This window comes from Protopterus annectens, chromosome 5.part0 (genome assembly GCF_019279795.1).
Source record: "Protopterus annectens isolate FY-2018-M chromosome 5.part0, PAN1.0, whole genome shotgun sequence".
Classification (NCBI taxonomy): Eukaryota; Metazoa; Chordata; order Ceratodontiformes; family Protopteridae; genus Protopterus; species Protopterus annectens.
The window spans coordinates 1,541,011,650-1,541,033,192 of record NC_056735.1 but is presented as its reverse complement, the minus strand read 5'-3'; positions in this window follow the sequence as shown (position 1 = coordinate 1,541,033,192).

Sequence of the window (21,543 nt, the reverse complement as noted above, 5' to 3'; positions counted from 1 at the left end):
ATATATATAACATATTACATCTGTACATACAAACATACATTTCCTATGCTGGGAGCTGCTTACACCTGCACAGGTGCACTCGCCTATGCTTACTGTGCGTTACATATGTTTACTGTCACTTATTTATATTTATTTGTGCCTTATACATTATGACAATACCACTTTGATTGAAGGGGTCTGGTTAATAGTCCCATGTGATACACACGTTCACCTTTACATGTTTAAATGTCTGCTTTACAGCAGAGCAACATTCATTCTACAAGGAAAATGATATGTGCTATTGTCGACCTTGAACCATAAATGTCTTTTTGTTAGGTGGATGCTCTAACCACTACACTATTGGTGTTCTGCCTCATTTATATGTATACCCTGGGTGCATAATTACCCGAACACACGCCTCATCAATTCACTTACACAGCAGGCATCCATTTACCTGTTGGGAAAAATGCACTGCTACACATGTGACATTCCCTATTCCCTACTGCTCTGGACTCATGCCGCATGTTGACTCACTCTGAGGATATTCAGACCTCTACAGCCTATAGTCCTGGCACATACATGTGTTCGATTGTCAGGGTGTTCATATGGTCTTCCGGGTTTAGGCTTGTCGGACTGGGGACCTGGACTGCCCTGTACCTAGTTGAAAGTCAGACTTAGCAAGGAGAGATTGTCCGTTCCACTTTTAGCATCCTACCTGTGGTTGGGGATGCAGAGGTGTGCTCACCTATGGCCATCCTGATATATAACAGCACTAACTATTACGGGGATTTCCTATATTGTGACCATGTTCATTCTTCATATCTACATATATTTATATATATATATATATATATATATATATATATATATATATATATATATATATATATATATATCTATATATATATATATATATATATATATATATATATATATATATATATATATAGATATGTGCGTGTGCGCGTGTGTGTATCGGTCTGTACATACACATGCATATACACCTACATGCTCATTTACATTTACCATACCGTTGAATCACCGCCACCTACCGTCGCACATACATGCTTGCATACCCGCTTACGTCTCGGGTTGCCACTTTTTCATATGGCCAAAGAGGAGCATTTTCGGGACACACATCAGACTTTACAGGCCACCACATACCCACGGTCAGTACAAAGGTTAGAACTTTACTTATTTGCCTACATGAACACTTATTCTTGTAGCGGTTTGTTTGCTTCATCTGTTTCTTGTAACTTTGAGTATTGTAACTAAATAACTGTTTTATGCAACTGTTACATGAAATATGGGACATACTTCCTACAATCACAGGAAATTTGCCATTGCATTATATTTGGTCTGGACACAACTACCCAAAAAGGGACTGTCCCTCACAAGGTGGGGGAGGTGGTAACCCTACTTACATCTGCTTTACAGCACCTTAAGCACCCTATATCCGACTGCCACTATGCGGATGTGTAAGGTATATATTCCCGATAATGCACATGGGGAGACATGCATCACGGTCAGGTGTTTAATCCCTCGCAAGGTGGGGCAGGTGGTAACCCTACTTACATCTGCTTTAAAGCACCTTAAGCACCCTATATCTGACTGCCACTATGCGAATGTGCAAGGTATATATTCATGATAATGCATGTGGGGAGACGTGCATCACGGTCAGGTGTTTAATCCTGGGTCGTAGGTTCTGCAGGACTGGCTGGAGGCTGAGCAGTCTTGTGGACAACTACTGCTCATACAACTTGTGCCCAGATCTATACAGGACTGGACATCGTGCCGCAACACCAAGTCAAATGTTTAGAACAGATACATATCCCATGAGGGATATCCAAAAATTGTGGGGACCGATGACCATCTTTGCTTTACAGCTGTTTGTTTGCTTGTTAGTCTTTCGGCTTTTCCTGGTTAGGGGTCGCCACAGCGGAACTCCAGTCCACTAATGATTAGCAGCTGCTTTTTATGGTGTCACGTTCCCAGATCGACGCCCAACCTTCAACGAAGGCACGCCCATTCACCGCATGTCTTTCAAATTCCCACTCAACCGCGGGGAGGACATGCAGACTCCACACAGAAGGCACTCCCAACCCAAGCTGAGAATCGAACGGGAGAACCTCTTGCTGTGAGGTAACAATGCTTCCGCTGCACCAGGGTTCTACATGCAAGGGATACATAGTTTCCAATCCTGAGAATGCCTAGGGTGAGACTGCCTACTAGATATGGGTAGGGGGCCTCTAAATGCAGATATGGCCGTGCCTATCTAGCAGCCCGAGTATGGCTGGTTTTGGTGGACGTTCAGGAAGGGGGGGTGGTGTGCTGTGAAGGGAATGATGGGTATTCAATTATGTATCTAGGAGTGTTGGGGTTGGATGGCTCAGTTCAGGCCAGACCATTATGTGGGTATGTGCCAGTAACGTTTCTGTACATGTGTATTGCACATTTTAATGTTCACATGTTTGTGAGATTGTATTGTGGATGTGTATATTTGCTCTTTGGTTATCTTCCTGATTCACCCACCACTCCATCGTAGACCTCCAGTTCACCTATTGTGCATCCAACCCAGTCTCCCCTTGACGAATTATTACATTACCCGTCACCCCCCACCCCCATATTCCACAATTAACATTCATCCCTTCTCTAGTTGATGGCCCATGGCACAGTCAACAGAACACATTGTGTACACTACATATCTCTGGGACCAATATGGTTGTGAGGTCTAGACTAACATTTCAGATCATCCACACGCTGTACTTCATGCACATAGGTACTCGCAAATACTTATCTTTCATGACATGGTAGGTAGACCCGAGTAATACCCGTTCACTATGGGCCATCCTGGCAAGGACGACTTGGACCACGAATGGGCAGATATGAATACTCTGACCATTGGTAGGGTTGCCACCTTTTCATATGACCTGGATGGGACATTTTCGTGGCACACATCTGACTTTACAGGCCAACACATACCCACGGTCATTACAAAGGATAGTACTTTAGTTTCATGCCTACATATAAGCTTTTATTGTTGCAGCAGTGTAGTGGTTTATTTTGTTTTGTTTACTTGCTTATTCTTTTTCTTGTAACATATAGATATTTTATATACGGACATAAGTACTGTATGGGACTATTACATAACATATGGGACATAATTATGTCTAACTATCATAGGACATTTCACATTTATTATGAATTTGGTATGGGTACACCTGCCTAGAGGGGGACTGTCCCTCACAATGTGGGACAGGTGGTAACCCAAACCATTGAGCTAGGCTTGGCAATTGGCGGCACGCTAACACGATGCGTTTCGCTTCCACTTGGTATAACTAGCGACACTATAATGGAATATGATCATGGAGTTTTAAATATCTTTGTTCGTGGGACGGGGACTCAATATTCAGCTATGTGTCTTTGTGTTTACTTCTTATTGTGGTGTGTTCAATGATGTCTTGTATGCTTTGCATTCATTTCAGTCTCCATGGACACTGACAGGAGTGATTACTATTAAAGGCAGGCTATACTGGGCAGCATTTTAGGTTGCGCGTATGCAGCCAACATGATCACGCCTCTGTGCAGCGCTTGGACATGCCCCCTGCACTCGTACACGTTTCCTATGCATGTGGCCATTATGGCAGCATGCCTTCATAAATATGCTGCTGTACCATCTCTATGCCGCACGATCGGTGCAAGGCTAACGCCGTCCTTGCGCCAAGCTTCATGAATCCCAGAGAAATACTTTCTTGATCTTAATTATTTCCATGAGTAGTCCTCTTATTACATTTATCCATGTGTTTGTGGATATATATATATATATATATTAATCTTATAATATATTTATTTACAGTCATTGTATTTTTAATCTTGGCTTACCTTCTCTTCTTATCTTCTGTCTTTCCTTCAATTTTCTGAGGTCAGTTTTCCTTTTAGAATCATTACCTCTCCATGTTTTGTATTTCCCCCATGAAGAACTAACCACACACTCTGGCTAGGCTTATAAATGCCCTCAGGAAGATAGCCTAGTACCTACCTATGAACCTATGAACCTATTATACTGGGTTTTCCTTCAATGATCTTTTTAATGTCTTTGTTTGAAAGGAATGTTTCCTGGATTGCAATTATTTGTACTTTTGTTCACCTTATCCAACCCATTATTCTCTCTTTTCCAGTTCTCCCTAATAAGCCATTCATATCCCATGGTTGTATGTTCATTTTTCACCACCGATGGTCTCTTTCAGGCAATTTTCCTACCATGTTACTACTGACCACTGGACCCTTTCTCATTCCCTCTGTTTCTAATGTTTCTGACTATTATGTTGAGTCCTCTTCATTCCTATCACAGAGCAGTTATAATTACACGTCTCCCTTACTTTCATCACTTTCCCTCCCTGAAACATATTAACTATGGACAAATTTACAAGTTCAACTTACTTATTCAGATATTTTAGATCTCTGCACAGATCTAGCCACACCGTGCCGTTCTAATTTGTCATAGCCATGACAGTGCACACTATGTATCAAGGCCTCCAGCTTCATGTGTCATATTGATTGGTGCCTTTTACTTCTATTTTTCATTCCCTGCCTTTCTTTTTTTCCTTTGTATGCGCTTCCAAGTTTTTCCCTCTCATTCCTTCACTTCTAACTTATAACAGGCCCTACATCTTTATTTTCATCCCCCACTGTATTCATTTTACATTACTGCTTGCACTAAATGCCTTTTCAACATACATACCTGATTTACAGTGGGAATTACGCAGTTATTAATTCCTGTAGGAGTTCTCTGTTTGCTCTATATTTTATATAGTTTGCATTTAAAATTTAATGTCTTGTTGTCATGTTTCTGCTTCTCTTGTGCTTCTCATTCCAGTGACAGTTCAGGGAGTTTTTTAAGAGAAAAGATACAAATCTAAAATTAATGAACACCACAAGGCAAAGCTAGGGACCAGATTTAATTCCAAAAATTATATTCCAGTATTAGCACTTTCGCTGATAAAGACTTCTTCAGACATAGCTAAAAGCACACATTAAATGTTTAAATACTCTCTGCAAATCATGTGACCATCATGACCTGGCTAAAAACAAATTATAAAAACCTAATACAAAACCTAACAATAATCCAAAAATTCACATATTATTTACATACATATATAAAAGACACGAAAGGCATGAAAAATAAGAAAAGAAAAAAAAAATGAAAAATAAAGAATAATATTGCATTCATCTACAATAAGCTATCATCTTTAACACACTACTGATACTAAATAATTAATTTAATCCAGGAGGTACTGTAGCATTAAGGAAGATTTGTCACCACAACCCTCTTTCTTCCAATTTGATTGACGAACAACCACTCCTTAGATGTTGTTCAACCTGTTCTAAAATACAAAACCAAAAGTATGCCTATCATGGGTCACTATATGTCTCCAAAGTACATTGGTAGACTTAGCCTTCTTTATATCATACTAATGCTCATAGATTTGCTGCCTAAGTCTCCGTTCCATCTTCCCCATGTAAAAACGAGGGCATGTTTACACAAGGCGATGTAAATCCCCCCCCCCCCCCTTGGTTTGGCAGTTAAAATTGCCCCTTATCCTGATTTTTTATATTGTTCACAACCCATTCATCAATTTCAAGAATAAAGTGGTAGGACAAACATGACCTACATTTTGTCATTTTACCACTTTTTCTATTCGAAAAATCACCTATCCCATCAAAAAAGTTATTTAAGGATTTACCACTGTTGTAAACAGAAATTGGGACATGGACCTAATTTTTCCAATACTTGAGCATGACATGCCAATAATTTTCAGTTTTTAATAATAATCGAAGCTATAGAATCACTGTCCATATTATACATAGTAACAAAATGTGGTCAGGACATCTCCCATCCCATTAATCAAAGGCTGATCCAGATTATTAGTTGTGTTATCTGGTTGTTCCCCAGAAGGGCCTACACAAACACATGATTCTGCAACTAGTGGAGAATGATGCTGGGCCTGACCTAATAAGTACAAAATAACCCGATTACCTTTTCATACATACTTCCTGCCTGATATTGTTGATCAACACCTCAGGATACCTTCATTTTAGAAACATGGTAGACAAAATGTTGCCTTCATCAAGAAAGTCATCCTATTTGGAAGCCATCCTAGCTGCCCTAACCATCCAACCCTTGATAACTGCCTGTTTCTGATGGTAAGGATGGTCGGTACTAAAATGTAGAAGGTTGCTGGATTAGGTTGAATTCCTATAAATTTCTGAGGACAATTCATGGGAATCAGGATCTCTTTGAAGTAAAACATCTAAATAGTTTACAGAGTCAACACCGATATTGTGTGTAAAACTCAAAAAGGCAGTAGAATCATTGATAAAGACCATAAATTTCTTAATCAAATATCCACGGCCAGTCCAAACCTAAAATAAATATCCAGGTATCTAGTGTATAAATGGATATACAGGAAATAAAGGGAATCAAATACAAAATATTGTCTCCAAGCTGACATTACTATGTTAGAAAATAAGGGACCACAAGAGACATCCATAGTGACACCTGAAACTTGTTTAAAATACTGTCCCTGGAATAGAATAGAATTTGTACCCAACACTGATTGCATAAGTGCAGTAAGAGTATTGGTCAATACCTGTTATATCTTGAAATTGAATGTTAAATAATCCTCAAACCATTCAAGGCCAGTATTGTGGTGGATGCAAGAAAAAAGATCTTTCACATCAATAGTTATAAAAACAAAATCCAACTTCGGATCAATATTATTACATCTTGTTAAAAAAATCCCACGAATCCTTACACAAATACAGAATATTCATGACATAAAGTTTTAACATTAATAAACAAATTGAGAGATCCCATAAGTTTTAGAATTACCAGCATTTACAATTGCTGTTAGGTGTGGGTTGTACAAGTTCTTGTATGTTTTAGGTAGTCCAAAACAATTAGGGATACGAGGTGTCCTATTTAACATATATTTATAATGCTCGGGTGTAATCTCTCCTTGCATAAGCACATTGTGTAAGAGAATGTCCACACAATTATAAGCTATGTTAAGCTTGTTAAGGGAGGATTCCACATAGCCATCCCCACATAAAATACACAATACCTTCTGTTCATAGTCAAGTTGACCCCTAATTACCAAACCACCCTCTTTGTCAGGTTGCATAACACGTACGTTGGGTAAAGCAACAAATTCCTTCTAAAACATTCTTTCAGTGGCACTTAAATTGTATTCATAACCTAAAAAAATCTCTGCTTTTTGCCACTTGACTCAAATCTAATTCACAGATTTGCTGAAATACAAATAATACAGGATGCAAGTCTGGATTCATGATACTTGGCACCCATAATTGAAAGCTATTGTAACCTTGATCTAAACTACCAAACAATAATTTGAAGTTCATATTACAAGTAACCATTTTACTGCGGGGGTGGTGTTGCGGTAGCGTTGTCGCCTCACAGTTGGACGTTGCCTGTTCAATTCTCAGTTAGAGCATCTTCTGTGTGGTGACATGTGTGAATGGGCGTTCCTTTGTTGAAGGTTGTGCGTTAGGCCCGGCAAGCCAGTACGTAAAAATCTACTGCCAATCATTAGTGGACGGGAGTTCCACTGTGGCGACCCCTAACTGGGAAAAGTCGAAAGACACAAACAAACAAACATTACAAGTAACCATTTTAAGCTCCAAGACAGTTGTCACAATGTCCATGTGACTGTCAGGGGCAAATGAAAAACCTCTACTGAATAAGTCAGCATGTTGTGTCGATAATTCAGTAGTGCTGCCATTGTAAATAAAAAAGTCATTTGTGCTGTTGGTAATAATTTTCACAGTACCTGAAACCGGGTTATTATCCAAAATTAATGGCAGTTCCTCCTCGACCTGAATGAATTGTTCCTCTGTTGGAAGCATTGCCGTGGGCTATTCTGATAATGATTCCGATAATCTTGTCTCTTGATCCGAAGGTGTTCCGAATGCCTAGATTCCACATTCTCTAAAAGGGCTTCTCCATTTAACGAATCCAAATGACCATCATGAGTAGGTCGCATGGATTATTCATCCCTATCTTCATCATGAAACACATCTTCCATTCTCTCCTGTCCTCCCAAAGGTTCTGGGTATGCCACACCTCTACTATACTCCAATTGGTCACTTTTGATTTTATTGGATTTTCATTTTAAAATCACAGTGCAATTGTTATCCACATCCAAATAAATCGTCCAATATCTTTTATTATTGAGAGGAAGAACACAAAGCTGGGATAAATTAGTATCCAACAACTTGATGTCCTGTTCCAAGGCCTCCATCTCAATACGATTATATTTGACCAGCATGAGCTCAAAACCATGCCTGTCAAACATCGCTAATAAATCTTGATGTAATTTACAATGGGCCATTAAACCCATTGGGAACTTCCAACAGCGAAGACCCTTTTAGGCACCAATTTTAACTTTATACACTCATGAAAGTAAGAATTCTCTAATTGGAGCTTCCAATAAAGTAACAACTTATGCTGAAAGTCATTAAGCTGGCTATCAATGGATGTAGACTGCAATTCCACAGAAGTTCCAAAAGAAATAGATTTATTGAGCCAGCTGTCCAAATTGATAATTGTAGTGTCACCCCCAGCAATGCTGAAATGGTGATCACTCCCTTGTAAATGTGGCTGCTGCTGCTGCTCAAGAACCTGGTGTTGACCGGGTGGTAACTTGGACCCATCCAGTGACTGCGAGGAGGTTGATTGAAGTGCAAAAGCCCTATGTCCAATCCCAGAATTTAAACCTTCTGCTTGTTTTTCTTGTGTGAGCTGCTGTACAAGTAAAGTAAGAGTTTGCATAAAAGCTTGTACAGCGCTCAATTCCGAAGCTAGCTGGAATAAATCAGGAGACCCAGCAGTGCCAGAGGCCATGAAAACAATTTTAAGGGAAAAGATACGAAAATAAAATGAATGAAGACCACAAGCCAAAGCTAGGGAGTGTCAAACAATACTCACTGCTAGTCTTTACTACCCTCTCCAACCTCTTTGATATTATTGCCTGCACCTTATCGAATCTTTTGCACCAAATGTCTTCATGTAGTTTATAGGAGAAGCCAATTTCCTACATCTAGAGCCTTCAGTTTTTTTTCACTTCCGTTTAAAAAGTCTGAAACTTAGGAACTACCAATGTCTGACTTGTTCATTTCTTCATCTGGTCAGGGTTAATGGTTCCAGATTCTCTGATTTGGGGCTTTCTGTAATTAGTCAGCCATTTCAAAAAATCTAGGGTTTTCTCTGGGTCCAGAAACAAATGAGTGTCTCTTGTATAAAAATTCTCGTGTTGCAGGATAGATAAGTCTCTACCTTAACCTCATCTTCACATCCTTTAGTAACTGGTACAAATGCATTCTTTCTTGAAGGTGTCTGGAGGGAACTATCATAATCTACAAGCACCTGTTGTTTTTCTTTAACTTTCTGCCTGGCTTCCAAAGTTCCAGTAAAAATTTCTCTTTCATCACAAATATCTGGAATTGGAAGATCGTGTGGCATGCTTTTCATGAATCCTCATTTCCCAACCACAACATGGTTCTGTGGGCTTTTTCTATCAGAATCTGCTTTCTTGGAATATTAGCTCACTTGGTTAGTAACTACATGTCAGCCTTAACCCAGCCTAGCCTCTCAGACTTTTTAGGGATACCCATTATCTTCACTTTGTTATGCCTAGCTTTGTCTTCTGTGTTTGACAGTTTTTGCTTCAAAACAGTCCAGCCACACCTCTGTCGAATCAGCTTATGCTGTAAGTTCATCATTTTCAACAGCCAGGTCTTGGAGAACTGTGACATGCCCATGTGGACCATCTATCACTTCAGTAATTCTTTTCTGAGATGACAGGCTTTCTTGGAGTGTGCATTTCACTTCTTTTAGCTCTTGTCGTATCATTTCTACAATTACTTGCTCAGACCCATTTTCAGGGCCTCTTTCATCTGCTCAGTTTTCACATTTTCTTCTCCCATTTTTTTTTTTGATTCCCTGACTTACCACTCATTCACTTCCTTACTCTTGGCTTTCTCTTCATTCTGCTTTAATGCCACGTCCACTAGTTTTTATTAATTTTATTGTTTCATGCTGCAGAGCTTCACAGGGTTGTTTCTATTCAGCATGGCACCATCCTGCAAATCTCCTTACTGCTTTTTACTCTAGTCTCATGCTAGAGCACAGCAACAATATGCCTACAACAACTGAACTGATATTAGAAACAGTAGGATGCAGAGTGAAGTTTATACAATGTTTTAAAGCTGTTCATTCATCAGAGAGATGCACTTAGCTTTTTGTCACTTTCTGTGAAGCAGTTCTATTTTATGATTTTCAAAACTGCAAAATACTAGCTATACAATGCTTTTTCTAGTCATAAATACATGTGAAACTATGACTCAGTTGCTAAAACAATAAATAAATAATTTAATATCAAATGGAAAACATTTTTGATTATGAATATATGGAACATAAAGCAAATATCTTATTAAATAACAAAATAGGCCATCTTAAGCCATAAATAAGGAACAGGTTTAGTAATGAGGTAAAAGCAACAAAACATATGAATAGATCCGTACCTTGTACACTAAGAGTTAGAAATTTTAATTTATTTATTGCAGAATAAGATGCAAGGCTGTTCTCTTAAATATTTTCAAACTGACAGGTTACTCTATCCATGCAGCATTGAATCAGATTGTCTTCTCTATTTGCACCATTAGCTTGAAATATGGGACATATGATTCCCAGAATCTCTCTCTCTCTTTTAATGGGACATGATAAAGAAGAAGTCAAAATGCAATTGCACTTTTTAGTTACCAGTTATTAATGCTGTATTGATGTATTGATTTGTTTATATTTACACTTGTGAAAAGTTCACAAACTAGTCCTGATTTTATCACATTATTCTGTATTCTTATTACCATAATATTAATTAATTCTATCGATTTCACTAATGGAACAGGAGACCAAAATTTTGTCCTCTTTCTGGATCTAATTTTGTGAGTGAGTGTGTGTGTGTGTGTGTGTGTGTGTGTGTGTGTGTGTGTGTGTGTGTGTGTGTGTGTACGCGAGTGAGAACTTCCGTGTGCATATGTGTGTGGTCTGGTCTTGCCTATTATGATCAACATTTAAGTAACAAGAAGAACATACAGCATTTGTCTATGATATGCAATTTGTGGTGGGGTTTTTAACCCAGAGGTGCAATTACCATTAGCTACATCTACAGCACCCTTCTTGCCCTACATCTTGAGTGTCCTGGTTACTCTACTAGAATGGAAACCCTCTAAGAATGGAGAAAAGAGTACTGAAGCTGGCTGCTGGTAAAGATGGGTAAGCCCCTTGCTGGGAAATCACCATCAGCACTTCTGTTCCATAGTTCCTTATACCTCTCATCTCTTCACTGGTAACTAATTTGCATGCTTCCAAAGTGGAGATGGCTATGCCAGGCCATAATACATAAGCAAGACAAAACTGCAGCATGGAACTCTGATCAGGAGACAATAGTACATATTGTAGTATGGTTACCTCCTTATTTATGCATCTTCCTCTGCTATGTACTACCGGGATGGAGACTGGGTTACCTGCTGCCAACAGGAGATTAGAGAACTGATGTTGCTCCCACCCAACCACTCCTGCTCCAGCTGTCTTGTTCAGTAGCCTGGTACTGTTACTCAAACATGTCTCATCTGCCATCTGTGCTGTATTCAGAGCTTCTTCTGTCTATGACATTTAAATGGCATCATTATATCTAACAATTGACTGAACAACCCTTTTAACTGTAATCAAACAGGAATATTAATTTACTGAATTAAGAAACTTCATGGTTATAAATTCAGTACAATTTGATTACCTATTGTTAAATGTAATGTTCATGTTGAGTGTTTGGCTAAGGAGAGATTATATCTGTTGCCATTGGTCCATTGCTTTACTGATACAATGCTATCTTTGTAGAAATAATGATGATGAAGTATGTGGACACAGCCATGAATCAGCAATTCCAGTCATTCAGGATTCTGCTTAAAATAGACTTTTGTTTTTCATCCATGGGAAGTAGTGAGTTTGCCTATCAGCAAACTTGTTTTAAGCATTTTCTGATTGTTAGATGATGCTTTGGTAAACCAGCACATATTAAGAAGTATCACATTCCTTGTGATCATTTCGGAAAAATGTTTAAAGATAAAACATGCAAAATTGTATTGCATTATATATATTGTTTAGTATATTGTGAGTAAAAGTGACTACCCAATAGAAACATACCCGGTAACCATTCCAAACATTTCATACTTAACTCCTAACCTTGAATACGTGACGTTGTAATATACCAATATCTTAACAAACAAGAATTTATCTTCCCTCGATACTGATAATTTTTCAAATAATTTATCAAACAAATACTATCATGTTTGTACATGGTCTTGTACTAACTTTATTCCTCACGATTACAGCGAACCTCACCACTTACCATTTCCAACTAGACAATCAGTAAACAAAGCAAGCAACAGCATTTAATAAAACTACCCTAACAACAACTAATAGCTTTTATGTGTCACCATCATTGTTTATAACCACACTCTCAGACCTGAAACAACACTGACTACTCTTTACAAATGAAAGCCTCGATATTATTTCCTTTAAAACCCATAAAAACTATTCAAACTTTTTCAGGTGCTTAGTCACATAGCAACCACACTTATGCTTAGTGGTGATATCCACCCAAACCCAAGCCCAGAACACAAGATTTCATTAAACTCCCCAATGCAAATCAAACTACCTACGCCACATAAAAGTTCTGAAATGCTACTACTAAACCTAAATATTAGAAGTATGCTCAATAAAATACATGAACTCCATGCAACTCTCTCTCTTTACAACCCAGACATTACCACCCTTACTGAAACCTGGTTGAAACCACATACATCAGCCATAGAAATAACTCCACCTGGTTACAATATTCTAAGAGCTGATAGAATAGAAAAAAGGGAGGTGGAGTAGCAATACTCTTTAAGTTAAGAACACACTCAACTTACAACCTGTAAACATACATATTACTAACATGAATAATGCAGAGCTACTGATAACCAGATTACAACTAAATGAGAACAAACATATATATATATATATATATATATATATATATATATATATATATATATATATATATATATATATATATATATATATATATATTTATTTATTTATATATATATATATATATATATATATATATATAATAGCCATCTACATCCCTCCAGGAAACAATTCCCGTACTGTCAAAATCATTCTCCAAAATGTCACAAAAGCCATATCACAAGAAAACATTATTGTAGGAGACCCTAACACAGACTGGATGACATGTAACTGTGACAATTCTCATAACTATCTAAACCTCCATGGTTTCACTCAGATGTTTCAAACATAACCAGAATTGACAAGAAAACAGATAAACAATCTATTTTGGACTGGTTCTTACCTAATAAACCTACATATTACCAAATAACAGGGTGTCTCCAGATCACTTAAATGACCTCTTTGGAACCTACTTACTGAGAAATCACAGTAACCCTACTAAATTTATCAACTTCTGCCAGGTTCGTAATAAGAAAAATTTTAACTTACAGCTTCTACTTAATATTCTTGAAAAAAAATAGACTGGACTCCTCTTAAGCAACTGCCCTTAGATGCTGCTGTACAATATTTCAGTGACACCTTCCTTACTATTTTAAACAGACTTACACCTCCAAGAATAGTTCTTGTCAAAGCCAACTACACACCATGGTTAAGCCATGAGACTCATACCCCTCCTAAAACAAAGGGACAAAGCACGGCAAACATGGGCTAAAAATAAATCCCTCCAAAACAGTTTAATTATCAGAAACTAAGAAACAGTGCCAAACACCAAATTAAACTAGACAAACAACACTACTATTCTAATGTACAATGGATATACAGAATGAATCCACAAAAATTCTGGGAACACAATCAATAACATGCTTCATCCTGGCCAAACCAGCCCCCCCCCCCCAAACATACCTGATAACACAAACAATATTGCTGAACAATTTAACATATTCTTCACTGAAAGTATTTTGGCACTGATTAAGAATAGCAAGTCTTCCACAATGCCAACACCCAACAATCCAAGCAATTTTGTAGATACAGTCTCATTTCAGACAGTCCCAAAACAAACTATTGCAAAACTATTAAACAAGTCAGAAGATAACATGCCATCAGAATATATAAAATTAACAGCAGATGTTATTGCCTTCCCTGTGTCAATACTTATACACCTCACTATAACAGAACAGTATGTCCCAGCTATTTGGAAAATTGCATATATTACACCATCATACAAATGAGGCAGTTCAACAGAGCTAACAAACTACTGGCCCATTGCTATACTTTCACAACTTTATAAAATTCTGGAAAGACATATCCACTTTCAACTTCTTAAACACCTTCTAAACAATAATCTCCTCTCATCATCACAGCATGGATTCCAACAATATCATAGCACTACTACAGCTCTTCTAAGTTTCACTAATACTATAAATAAATTCAGAGATGATGGCAAAATAGTGTCTTCAGTCTTTCTGGACATGTCTAAAGCATTCAATACAGTTTCCCATCCTATGTTACTGTCCACTCTGAATAATCTTAGTATCAGCCCTGATGCTGTTAACTGGTTACAAAGTCATCTATCTAGCCACCAGCAAGCTGTGAAATGGAAGCAAGATCTATTTCCACTCCTTCCTATTACCCTTGGAGTCCTTCAGAGTTCAATCCTACGGCCCCTCCTCTTCAGCATATTCATAAATGATCTTAATACTGCCTACTGTACAGCATCTATAATAACTCAACTTCTTACAGTCACATACAAGTCTTCTCTGATATTGAAACGTGGCTAGCAAACTCACAACTCATTCTCAACCCTAATAAAACTAAACTTATGATCTTTCATCCATCTAAACCTACTATCCTCCCAGCTAGCTTTTATATCACTGCCAGTAATAAAACTAGGATTTTCCAAGATTCCCAAACAAAAGTATTAGGCATCATAATTGACAACAGACTAAAATTTGACATACACATTTCTAACACAGTCAAAATGGTTAACAAGAAAATGGGAACAACGTATAGAAGCAAAACATTCTTAACAGAAGCTGCAAGGATAGCCATAGCTAGAACCCACCTTCTCTCCTCGCTTTCATATGCATCCCTCATACTTACCAACCTCAAAAATCCAGAACTAAGTAAATTAGAATCATGTTACTGCCAAATTTGCAACAGATTCCACACATTCAACCCATCACTGTCAATGCCTCAAGAATCTTTCTTGGTTAGAACTATCTATCTCATGTTATGAACTATAACCAATTAATAATGGCTGACAAAATAATGTACAATCATGACAACTTACCTTCTACAACCCTATTCTAACATTCATACTCTTCGATCATCTAACAAAGACTTACTCCAAGTAACCAAAGTATCCAATACAGCAGGCAACTCTCTTTACTCTAACTTTGTTGCTAAAAATTGGAATACTCTTCCACATAGTACTAGATCCATAAGCAATCTTAATCATTTCAAAATATCTATCAAAAGACACGTATGTGAATAATGGCTTGCACATGTAATACTCCAGGTTAATTATTAACTTAGCATTACTTTTACAATTTGGCTGTAAGTACTAACTCTGTTAACATATCCCTTCTAACAACACTACTTCTCTATAAGTAATTACATTCCTAGCTGCAACTCTCACCACGGAAGTATTAGTAACTGCACTACTTTGCCTAAATGATTCTCTCTACTTCATTTCCTAACTGATGTAATGTTCCTCCACATATGTAAGTTCAGCCATATATTTGTCTGTATTCAAGTGTTTAAAGTCTTATTCTATTTGATACTATGTATATATTTTTATTTTTAAATTTCTATCCTGTAAATGTGTTAACACTTGTTTTTTTGTCTATTTCTGTTACTTGATGTGATGACTTCAAGTCATTCAACCTTTTCTCCCTGGACCTCCACTGAAAATGGGCACTGTCCCAGTCGGCCCATCGCAGTAAACAAATGTAAAATAAAATAAATAAATATTCCTTACTACTTCTTTTATACAATAAAACAATATAAGAGGACAATACAAAGTAGGAAAAATGTTTTGAAAAATTGAGTGGAACAATCACAGCACTATTTTTCCTATTATTTCCTTACTATATTGAAAAGAAACACACACTGTCACACACACTGTGTGTGTGTGTGTGTGTGTGTGTGTGTGTGTGTGTGTGTGTGTGTGTGTGTGTGTGTGTTTGAGGCAGTACATGTATGCTTATCTGCCTAATCTATCTATATTTTTTCTCCGTCTAGGCACTCAGAGTGGACTGCAGATTAAAGCTACAGAAAAACAAACTAGTGAAATTTATAATCTCCATGTCAAAATATTCTTTTTTAGAGCCAGAAAAATAAATATGCTGCATGAGGACTAACCCTGTTTTAATAACGTGGTGTAAAACTCTTTTCCAAATCATTTATTGCACTTATCTTGACCAAAGGAATTGCATTTGCTGACTAAGTTGACAGAGACTATGACTTCATGAGCTGGAATGTTTCAATGGCTGCAAGCAAACAGATGAGCACAGTATCAGATTATAAGGATCAATGTATGATTACCAAGTGCTGTTATTTCTCAAGATTCTTTTGTTAGTAAAATAAGTGATAAACATTGTTGAGCCGACTGCCTTTTGCTGTGGCTGTTTCTTTTTTTCAGTCAAATGACTGTTGGTGCATAGGCAAAGACGGCATTATAGAAGAACTGAATCCTGTGTGAGTACATCAACTACTGCCTCTGGTTTCAAAGTTATTAGCAGCATATGTGCTGTGAGTACTTTTACAGATTCACTTTTGATGAGTGGTTTCATCTTTGTGGTAGAGTGCATGATAGTAATTCTCCTAGAGATAGGATAATAAATACAACTTAATCATAACAATTGCCTGCCATTATAAACATGCAAACAATCAAACTGGGCAGTTTATGCTAATCATAGAAATACATATAGTTTATAGCATCAACGATATGACTTCCACTCAGTGTGAAATCTTTTTTTCACTATTTAAATTCATTTAGAAGAATACATAGCTGTCAGGGAAAAGCTACGGCTGATGGAGATATATTGCACATTTTAGGGAAGCTGATTTGATGTCAGTACCTTAAGAACTGATATAATGTCATATTTAAAAGTAGATAGATTCTAATGGGTGAATTATGAGAAAGTGCTTGAAAAATTTTTCAGTATAGTCAAATTTTACAGAAAGTATCAGACAGGAGGCCCCAAGGACTATGATGTTTGCAGATGACATTGTGATCTGTAGTGAGATTAGGGACCAGGTTGAGGAGACCCTGGAGAGGTGGAGATATGCTTTAGAGAGGAGGGGAATAAAGGTCAGCAGGACAAAATATGTGTGTGTGAATGAGAGGGAGGATAGAGGAATGGTGAGGATGCAGGGAGTAGAGTTGGCGAAGGTGGATGAGTATAAGTACTTGGGATCAACAGTTCAGAGTAATGGTGAGTGTGGAAGAGAGGTGAAGAAGAGAGTACAGGCAGGGTGGAATGGGTGGAGAAGAGTGTCAGTAGTGATTTGTGACAGACGGGTACCAGTAAGAGTGAAAGGGAAGGTCTACAAGAGGGAAATGAGACCAGCTATATTGTATGGGTTGGAGACGGTGACTTTGACAAAAAGGCAGGAGTCAGAGCTGGAAGTGGCAGAGTTAAAGATGTTAAGATTTGCACTGGGTGTGACAAGGGTGGACAGGATTAGGAATCAGTATATTAGAGGGTCAGCTCAGGTTGGAGACAAAGTCAGAGAGGCCAGATTGCATTGGTTTGGACATGTGGTGAGAGAGGACATGCAGGTGGTTGGTGTGACAGAGCAAGATGCAGAGGGCAGGAAGAAATGGAAACATGATCCGATGTGGCGACTCCTAACGGGAACAGCCGAAAGAGAAAAAAAAGAAGAAAGTAAGTCTCTATTCTTTAAGACTGTGAGGCATTATGATTGTTTATATACCTTACAATGGCTTAGAAAAACCCTTTGTGATCTGAGGAGCCTTAGTGTATAACAGAGTAAATGATATAAGTGGACATGATCCACTGAACAGTCTTAGGTACTAAACACCAATTACATGTACAAATTAAATCACATGTATAAACTAACTGGCACCCTGATTACATGCTATTCACAAACTCTACAACACCATTTTACATGCTAGTTCAACAGACCATGGGAACACACCTCCATACAAAAGGGTGATGTAACATCTGAGGGTACAGTGGTTCCACTGCCATGATGGTATGCTGCTCAGAAAACATTGCAGTACAACATAGTAGTACTGCTGTCAAAGCATAAAGGCATAAAAACCTACCAAATCCTTCACTACATGGAAGAAAATCATTAGCAGAAATGGAGTTCCCAGTGGTGCAGCCAATCCTGATTTCACACATAGCCTTGTTCTTCCTCCATAATGCATTGATTGCGAGCAGTTGCCAGTGAAATCACACACAGTACAATAATGAACACTGGGTCAGCTGGAGTGCCTGATTGATAACTGACTCTATTATGATTCACAGAGAGGCATGATAGCAGACAGCATACTCAGTGTTTTCAGGTGAGGGATACGTGAGGGACAGTACACCTTACTAAGTAGAAATGTACACATAGATAATTGCTAAGGTTGACTATACTTTAACTGCCTTAGTTCTTTGCACTAAGCAGTACTATCATGTTTCAGAGTACTACCTGAAACCCAAGCATAAGCAGGCCTAGAATGCTCCTGTGCATCATTCATAACAATGGGAAGCCATTACAACACTGCCAAGGACTGCAGACATTAATGTCTGTGAAGTTTTGTAGTCTCCAGGGGTGTGGTGGACATGCTGAACATAATGACTGTATCCATCTACATACTGATTTCATGAATAATATAACTAAAATAATATGCATAGAATATAAAATAAAACCAAACGTAAATATTCCATTAAGGTGGTGATTTATTTTTATAAACATTCAGCCATACCTACATACTATAAGATAAAGCAAACTAAAGGGAAAATTGTGCAAGAAAACTGAGTTATCTATCACTCTACTTCTGAGATGTAGTTGCACAAATCCCTGTTTTCAGGCAAACTATAGTTAACAACTGTCTTGCAGACTGTTGAATGTTAATCAGTTTATGACAGAAACTAATTTCACTTTAAATTTGATGAAACCTACCTCACTGGAAAACACCCCGAATGCTCACAGACACACACACACACACACACACACACACACACACACACACACACACACACACACACACACACACACACACACACACACACACACACACACACACACACACACACTTATGTATCCAGCCACAATAACATTAGTCATTACCATGAAAAATAGAACGTTTTTTCAAAGAGGATTCAGTTTCCAGCATGGCTTTTCAACAAAATGTTACTATTTAGAAGATAGGCAAATGCATTATCACATTCTATTTTTATTCTGGAAAATATAAATCTAAATGCTTTAATATCACACGTGCATTATATTTACTAATGCAAATGATACAGAAAATCAGGCATTTAGCTTTAGGAGTCATTACAATATTACCCAATGCATTTTGAAGTGAGGGATAAAATTAAAGAAAATTCAACAGCATTTATGACAGTGTCCAACCATCCTTTATTTTTTCCTTTACTTTGCCAAGGATGCTTTCTTGTATTAGAACATGAAATATATTAGAATCACAATGTTCTGTTCTAAAATATAGTTTCTCATGACATTGTCTTCCCAAAGACTAATGCAGAAGAGATTTCAAAATGTTTGTTTGGATGTCCTTCTTTGATAAAAAAAAGTTTAGACTTCTTGATTTCACAATAATCATCTCTGGGGACTTATGACTTACATACAAAAGCTAATTTTAGAGTGGGATATGACATCAGTTTGAATTGTAAGCCCTGGGAATGACTATCTGCATTCAGTTTCACATCTGCATTTTTTAGAGCTAACAGGGTTTTGAGCACTACTTACTTGGCAATGAGGACTGCTAGTATGGTACTAGAGAGAGCAAACCTTAGTTGCTATTCCCACTGTCTATTCTAGTCAGACGTCTGCTATTGGGTGTACATCTGTGATGTAATATTTGTGTACTTTTTACTTTTCTAGTAAATGTCAAATGAATATCAGCACCAGCCAGTTCCACCCATAGCTGTAAGACTAATCTCAGCAGACAGGTTAAAAAGAGGACATTTGCAAGTAGTTTAGGAAGTTGTCAGTTTTAAGTGCCATTTGAGCAATACAATCCATTAATCAAATGGAAAATCATTGATATACTTATATAGTTTATCTATAGGTCCTGGAGCTCGTCTTCCTTGAGTTTCAGGTGCCAGATTAAAAAAAAATTGAGAATCAAGACAACAATGGCTGTTTTGTGTAGAAAATAATTACCAGCATGGTTTGGATGTGTGCACCACCAGGGATTCCATTGTTTTGGAGAGTTCGCGCTAATTCATGCTCATGTGGCATCTGATTTAGAATATATAAGTTCTAGGAGTGCATGTGTGCAGTGGGAAGGTACAGGGGGATTTGCCCTATTGCAAAAATGTTTACAGTTTGAGCTTTTTGTCTTGGGGCTTTTTGGATGCTCAGGAATTTAGTTTCCATTTAATATTTGAAATATTTAGAATGTCTCTATTTTGATTTAGATTCTGTCATATTAAGGAGTTGATAACTAGGTTGTTTCTCCCTTGATAATCTCTACTTCCCCTTAGTTCAACAACATGACTTTAGAAGGAAATTAATGACAAACTTACTTTGTAAACAAAACATAACTCCAAAATCTCAGTAGGTGTTACAGAATCCACCTTCCACTTTTCTATTTCTACCACTGATATTTATTTCTCTTATTGTATTCCCCAGTCTTGTGTTACCTGCCCCAACATTCAACTTATGTACAGACTTTCAAATAGAAATGACTCTTACACAAAACAGAATATAAACAGCTATTATTGAAGCCTGTCTGAATAGTTAAAACCAGGATTCATAAAGATGTACCATTGCACATGAAGGCAATGCTGTACAGCATGAGAAATACTCACTATTTATAAATGTCCAGAACCTAGTACTTCAGAGAAGTCAGAACGTCTCTACTGTGACGTGGTAATTGGGCACAAAAGAGTGAAGAAACTATGACTTACTGTGTGGGTCTCATGATCAAAGAAGAACAGAGTAATGTGAACATGCAGAATGTACCTATTCACTGCTAGTTCACTTCCTTAATAAAGTGTTTTGATAATACAAGGCATGCCACACATGTGCACAAGACTATTTGTACCAGTGCAAGACACTCTGTGTCAGTAAGCATAGCAAAATACAGTATTGTGGTAAAGTGACCAAAGATGCTGCTGGAATCATATAGCCATGACAAATTGGTGAAGAGCTGTATGAAATCACATTATCATTACTATCACTGTTATAGTAGAGAGAAAAAGATT